The following is a 7,432-nucleotide window of genomic DNA, read 5'->3' as shown; positions in this document are numbered from 1 at the left end:
TTCTTCTACTTGCCTTCGTTACTCCACAATTAAGAGCACATTTCAGCATCTCTTCTGACATATACTCTGATATTTTCTTTCTTTTCTGACCCTTTTCCTTCATGTATGAGGGAGATTATTGTGCCAACCTGGCTGATAAACACATGTGGGGTTAATTGAAGAGCAGAAGGATAAATGGCTCGGTGAGCCTCGCCTTTCTAGTTCTCAGGTTTCTTGCTTTCTGATGGTCAGACCATGGTGCAGCTGCTTTAGCCAGTTCTCTGCTTTAGCTGGCAAGGCTCACTTCCCGCAAGACATCCCCAAGGAGAAGCTGCATAGACCTACCCCAATGCAGCCCTGGGTTCTGGATGCTAACACATTCACTGATTTGGCTTTCCTCCTGCAGTCGGCATCATTGTGTCTGTTTTGTGAGATGGAGGAAGACTTTGTGGATTGGTGTTGGACATATGGCTTAATGGGTTAATGTTGGACTTGTGGGCTTGGGCAGCACTGGGTTGGGATATTTTCTTTTTGGGGGGGGGGGATTTTATTTTATTTTTTTAAACATTTAATTAGGGACTCATACAACTCTTATCACAATCCATACATACATCAATTGTGTAAAGCACATCTGTACATTCTTTGCCCTCATCATTTTCAAAGCATTTGCTCTCCACTTAAGCCCTTTGCATCAGGTCCTCTTTTTTCCCCTCCCTCCCCACTCCTCCCTCCCTCATGAGCTCTTGATAATTTATAAATTATTATTTTGTCATATCTTTCCCTGTCCGATGTGGGATATTTTCTTGATGCGCACTTAAACTTTATATAAAACTCTCTCTTATACATGAGTTTCTGTGGATTTGGTTCTCTAAAGTACCCAGACTATCACAATGTATGATTTCTTCGATGTCTGCCCACAGTTCATCAGGTCTTTTGTCATTAGTGTTCCATACATAAATCTATTCTTGAGAAGTTCAAAATTCAGGTGGGATAGACTCAGAGTCATAGTTTGACTCTCATGGACTTGTTTAATTTTCTTACAGATGAGCTACTGGTGGTCTGTTCCACAGTCAGCCCTGGCCTCATTTTAGTTGATGATATTGAGCTTCTTCCACATCTCTTTCCACAGATATAGTCAATTTGATTTCTGTGTGTTCCATCTGGAGAAATTCATGTGTATAGTTGTCGTTTGCGATGTTGAAAAAGGTATTTGCTATCAGGAAGTCATTGGTTTTGTAAAATTCTATCAGGCAAGCTCCAGCTTTAACTATCACCAAGACCACATTTTATAAGTTTTGTTCCTTCTTCTTTGTTTCCAACTTTTGCATTTTAATCACCAATAATTATCAATATATATCAAGTAATTCACTGCATCATAGGCCATGACCTGGTTCTTCTAGTCACTGTACATTTCATACATGAAGAATTAACTTCATCCGTCTTTCACAGTTACCTACTCTGACTTCTTTCTGTTCTATCTGCACGCAGTCTTGACTGTGTCCCCAGCACACTCACAAGTACATACACACGCAGTCCTTAGTGTGATGGGTCACTTTCATACGGCCTTTCTAGCCAAGGTATTACAGTCCCCAGTGAATGCTTGGGCGGGACTATGAAAATACCACCAAGGGGACCAGGCCTTTTGCCATTCATGCGTATAATATATATGGCACCCTTGTAGGAGGAAGATCATACAAACAAGGTATACAGAACACTAACTGAGGGACTGTAAGTTTTGTATTCCCACTTAGTTTAACATAAGCTACCCAAAAGCAGAGAGGTAAGACCACACTACTACCAAGAAAGAAGAGTGAGTTAGGAATGTATCATGTTTTGGGGGCCCCAGAATCTCTGTGCTGAGAACCTCCTAGACCCAGGAGGCAACGAGCAAGCAAGCAAGCAGTCAAGTGAGCTGTAACAAGGAGATGGCGAGAGGGGCAAGAAGCAGTGGCAAAGAAACAGCATCAGGCGAGGCAGCAGAACCAGGAGATGGTGCAATGAGCTCCCTGGTCCATAGAGCAAGAATGTAGCCAAACTTCAAGCAGGAGGCTTGCTGGCAGCGTGGGATGCCTCCAGGCACTTAATAAAGCCAGACTTCCTGAGCTATGGAGCTAAAGAGCTTTAGACTGAGGATCACTGACAGAGCTAGGTACTTCTGAACACTTACTCAGTGGAGCTAAAGAGCAGTGTAACACTTGCGAGAGATGAGCAGAGACTAGGCAGGACCAAGAAGCCAAAGATCAAGTGGCCAAGGGCTAGGTAGAAGTCTGCTGTGGACAAACTGAGAAACTGCCTTAACTGAAGAAGACAATTAAGAAGACAGTTGTTCCTGGTCCCGAATTATAACTTGTTGTTTCCCTAATAAAATCCATAATTGTAAGTATTGTCTGAGTTCTGTATGGCCATCACAATTGATTATGTAACAGAAAGAGAGAGTGCCATGGGAGGGGCAAGAGGGACAACTGGTGTCAACATTGGTAAAAAGTTTTGAGACAGAGGTTTAAGTCTGGTCTCAGCCTCAGGGGAATCAGCTTTGGGCAGATGGGAGTGGGGATACACCCCTCTACCTCATGAAGTTAGAGGTCAGATGACCCCATGCAATTTTTACACAGTCACGTTTACACTCACCCAATTTATTAACACACATATATACTCATGCACACATACAATCACATGCATTCATATCTACTAACAACAGATAACTGCATACACTCACATTTGTACAAAAAAGAACCCACTGTCAGGAAGATAATTCCAAATCATAAGGACCCTATAGGACAGGGCAGAGCACCCCCTGCAGGTTTCCAAGGTGAGTTTTTTTTATGGAAGCGGAATGTCACATTTTTCTCCCACAGAGTAGCTGGTGACTTCAAACCACCAACATTTGGACTGATAGTCAAGCACTGCCATCAGACTGCCTGACACTTGTACATACTCACACACACACGCTCACATACAACCACACACACACACGCGCACACACACACACACACACACACACACACAGCAAGCAGAGCCCAGAGCTGCCTAATCCCGCAGTTATAGAAGGAAAAGTAGTTGGTCCCCCAGAAGAGTATCTTTGTACCCTTTCTCCCTCACTGTTGGTCTCCCTTTTTGGAAGCTCCCAGGGAGGGAAGGGGAGGAACGGAGAGGGGAAATCATAGTGGATGCCCCAGCCCAGCAGTGCAGGCTATGAGAAACAGAAGGCTCCTGCTTCCCGTGTGCTGGCATCTCTCTCGCCATTTTACTGAAATCTGGGGGTGTTTTTCTCTCCACAGCACCCACGCTCCCTCCCTTTCTGCCAAAGCTCCTTGCTGTAACAGAGTGAGAGGCTGGTGGTGCTGGGGGTTGGAAAATGCAGCTAGGTAGTTTCAGGGCTGAGCTACAATTCCCTCTCCAAGAGCAAGGCGTAGGGAGATTAAGCTATGGACAAATCATTGAAGCTACCCCTAGAGCTTACTCCCATATATATCCAGCACATCAAGATACACAGCTTATATACCACTCCCCCCCAACACACACACACACACACACACACACACACACACACACACACACACACCCCTTCAGCAACACTCAGGCAGCAAAACCTATGTCACACCAACACAGATCTGCCCAAAGTAGTGCATGCCCAAAGCCTTCCTCCTCTGATGCCTCTCCCCTTGGATGGCCCAGAGAACGCTGCTGGGGGGTCGGCAGACTTGTGGTATAAGAGAATGGCAAGTATTACTATATGAGCTCTGTCATGACCTGACATTTCAAGAAGAGAGGCCACATAGTGCCAGGGCCAGCAGCCTGCTCAACAACGTCTTCAGTAGCTCCTCTTAAGCATCCATGGGCCCCCTGCCAGGACTCCAGCAGCACATCCTAGAGAACAGAGGCACACATTTTGGGCAGGAAGCAGAGAAGAGGTAGACTATAGGCCACGGGCTGTGGAGAAAGTCAGAACTTGAGGAGAGGGGCAGTTGTAGCAGAAAGACTGCCTCCTGTCTCTCTTCAAGCTCAGCTGATGGTAGAGAGGTCTGGGGCTGGTCTGAGAGAGGAGAGTCCTCCTACATGAAGGAAGGAAAATTTAACAACCTCTCAAAGCTCCAGGAAAACCAGCCAATGAAAGACAGCCCATCAGGCTGAATACCAGACCAAACGTTGCCAGAAAGAGTCCTGGTGATGCAGTGGGTCTAGTGCTGGGCTGCCAGTCAAGTTATGGTTCAAAGCCACCAGCTTCTCTAGAGGAGAAAGCCGAGGCTAAGTGCTCCCATAAAGACTTAGAGTCTCAGAAATCCTATTTGGTCACCATGCTTGGGAAGCAACTCTGCTGCAGTGGGTTTCATGCTGCCAGAAGGAGCGCTGGTGGCCCAGAGTCAGCCCGCGTTCCCAAGAGCTGGGCTGCTAACTGAAAGGTCAGCAATTTGAACCCACCAGCTGCTCTTCTGGAGAAATAAGTGGCAGTCTGCTTCTGTAAAGATTACAGCCTTGGAAACCCTACGGGGCCATTCTAGTCTGTGCTAGAAGGTCATTATGAGTCAGAATAGACTTGACGACAATGGATTTGGTTTGGGCTTGGAACACTGCCAAGCTAGACCTTATCAGGAAAGTCAAAAGAAGGACATTTCTCTACTGCATTGGGATAAAAGAGGAGACTTTATTGGCTCAGTCTTAGGTATCCCCAGCCCTTTTCCTTTCAGCCACTGGAAAGCAAGAACATTGCCTTCTTCCCTCCTGAGCATTCATAAGGTATTTAAAAAAAAAAAAAACGGAAAATGTTTGCCTTTGCAGTAATTCAAATGACTTGATCAAGATCATAGGGCTAGCAAATGAAGGAAACGGAATGCCTGTGTAATTACAAAGCCTTTACCTGTAGGGCATCCTACTAGGGCCCCCCTCATCTTCCTCTGGCTGTGGGAGAACTAGAGCGGGGGGGGGGGGGGGACACAGGAGGAGGAGCCTCTTCCAGGGAGAAAGCAGCACAGTCACAGTTCACCACCTATGAGCAATATCTGCTCTCACTGCAGACATGCTGGGTCATCTCAGCTCCCTCGGAGAGGCATGCTGTAGGGCTGCAAGAAGCCCAGCCCAGGGCAGACAGAGACTGTGTTCATTCAGAAACCTTTTTTAAACTAATAAACACATGGTAACGCAAGCTCTTTGCTCAGGCCAATATGTCACCTAAGTTGGAATATGCCAAACTCCCTCCTCCTCCTTTTGTCAACTCTCCCCCTTCTAGTCTTGGTTGTTACCAACTCAGTCATCTGGCAGGGGAAGAGCGATGACTCATTCCCTATTGCAGTGGGACTGAGTTTGCAAAGCTGGCTTGTCAGCTTCCCCAGGCTCTGAGGTCTCTTTCGGACCCCACAACCATCTGGAAGAGCTGAGCTTTCTTGAGCCTAGCCCTCCTGGAAAGGCTTCCTCCAAAAGCTCAAAAACGGATCTCATCTTCTCCTGCTCAAAAAACCTCCCAAACATTTCAGTCCTAACATAACTAAGCCAAATAGCCATTCATTCAACAAGTTTGTATTTAGTACCTATTATAAGCCAGGATTGGAAAAGCATTAGGATTGGAGGAAGGCTTATTAACAACATGCAATAAGCAGATGACACAACCTGGCTTGCTGAAAGTGAAGAGGACTTGGAGCATTTGCTGAGGAGGATGGAGAATTGCAGCCTTTGGCGGGTAGGGAGAGGAGCTGGTACCAAGGGCTCAATAGAAAGTAATGTCTAGAAAAGAACGATGGCAACATATGTAGAAACATGCCTGACACAACTGATGCATGGATTGCAATGAGTTGTAAGAGCCCCCAAGAAAATGATCTTTTAATTAAATATATATGTGATATAGTAACAATACTAAAAGTTCTGGATACAAATTACTTATTCAGATTAAAAAGGAGTCCAATATTTAAGAGCTTTTTCTTTTTTAATAGGCTGGTCTTAGAAAGAATTGAAATGTGTTTAGTATAGAAGTAATTAAACAAAAGCTGCAAAAGCTATGGGAAGAATAAATTGAGGTCGAATTTAAACTACATTAACTCCTTGACCATTTATAAACTCTGAAAGTACAATAAACTAGGGAGGGAGGAGAAAATGAGCAACAGATATTAAGGTCTCGAGTAGAAGGCAAATGTTTTTTTTTTTTGGAAAATGTTTTAAGAATGATGATGGCAACAAATGTACATATGTTCTTGACACAATGGATGCATGTATGGATTGTGATAAGAATTGTATGAGCCCCCAATAAAATGATAAACATAAATTTAAAATAAAAAATAAAGTACAATAAACTATATAATTTATTTGCTAGATAGTTTAAAAAAGAATTGTAGCTTAAAAAAATTGCAGTGTTCACTTCAGCAGCACATATACTAAAATTGGAACGATACAGAGAAGATTAGCATGGCCCCTGCGCAAGAATGACATGCGGATTCGTGAAGCGTTCCATATTTAAAAAAAAATAATTGCAGCCTTCAGTATGGATTACAACTCAATATAAGGAGAACAAAATTCCTCCAACTGGACAAATAGGAAACATCATGATCAATGAAGAAAAAATCTTCATCAAGGATTTCATCTTACTTGCATCCACAATAAATGCTCGTGGAAGCAACAGTTGAGACATCAAATGATGCATTGCATTTGGGCCGATTGGCTGCATAAGACCTCTCTAAAATGTTGAAGAGCAGAAGTGTTACTTTGAGGACTCAGCTGTACATGACTTAGGCCATGGTATTTTCAAATGCCTCATATACATGTGAAAGTTGGACACTGAATAAGAAAGACTGCAGAAGAATCAATGTATTGAAGTGTGAAGAATATTGAAAATACATGGACTGCCAAAAGAACAAACAAATCTGTCTTGGAAGAAGTACATCCAGGAAAAAAAAAAAAAAGAAGTACATCCAGAACGCTCCCTAGAGACAACGAGGTCAAGCCTTCATCTCATGTACTTTGAACATGTTATCAAGAGAGACCAGTCACAAGGGCTTAAGTGGAGAGCAAATGCTTTGAAAATGATTAGGGCAAAGAATGTACAGATGTGCTTTATACAACTGATGTATGTATATGTATGGATTGTGTAAGAGTTGCATGAGTCCCTAATAAAATGTTTTAAAAAAAGAAATGTAAGTAAACAAACAAAAAAGATGAATGGATAAACTACTGTATATACATACAATAGAATACTATGCAGAAAAAAAAAGAGAGAGCCCAGTCGCTAGAGAAGGACATTATGTTTGATAAAATAGAGCAGTGGTTTTCAACATTCCTAATGCCGTGACCCTTTAATACAGCTCCTCATGTTGTCGTGACCTCCCCACCAACCATAAAATTATTTTTGTTGCTACTTCATAACTGTAATTTTGCTACTGTTATGAATCAGGAAACCCCTGTGAAAGGGTCATTTGGCCCCCAAGGGGGTCGTGACCCACAGGTTGAGAACCGCTGAAATAGAGGGGCAGTG

The 7,432-nt window shown here is 43.5% G+C and overlaps 1 non-coding gene across 1 annotated transcript; it reads left to right on the top strand.

Annotated features, from left to right (window-relative positions):
• The first annotated feature begins 6,314 nt into the window (after nt 1-6,314).
• Nucleotides 6,315-6,421, top strand: LOC142441945 (U6 spliceosomal RNA). The gene has a single exon (XR_012783222.1). It is a non-coding gene; the product is annotated as a U6 spliceosomal RNA (small nuclear RNA).
• Nucleotides 6,422-7,432: the final 1,011 nt, after the last annotated feature.

The sequence above is a fragment of the Tenrec ecaudatus genome, chromosome 2, assembly GCF_050624435.1.
Source record: "Tenrec ecaudatus isolate mTenEca1 chromosome 2, mTenEca1.hap1, whole genome shotgun sequence".
NCBI classification, from domain to species: Eukaryota; Metazoa; Chordata; class Mammalia; order Afrosoricida; family Tenrecidae; genus Tenrec; species Tenrec ecaudatus.
The sequence above is the reverse complement of the archived record's forward strand: the minus strand, read 5'-3'. Positions and strand labels throughout refer to the sequence as shown.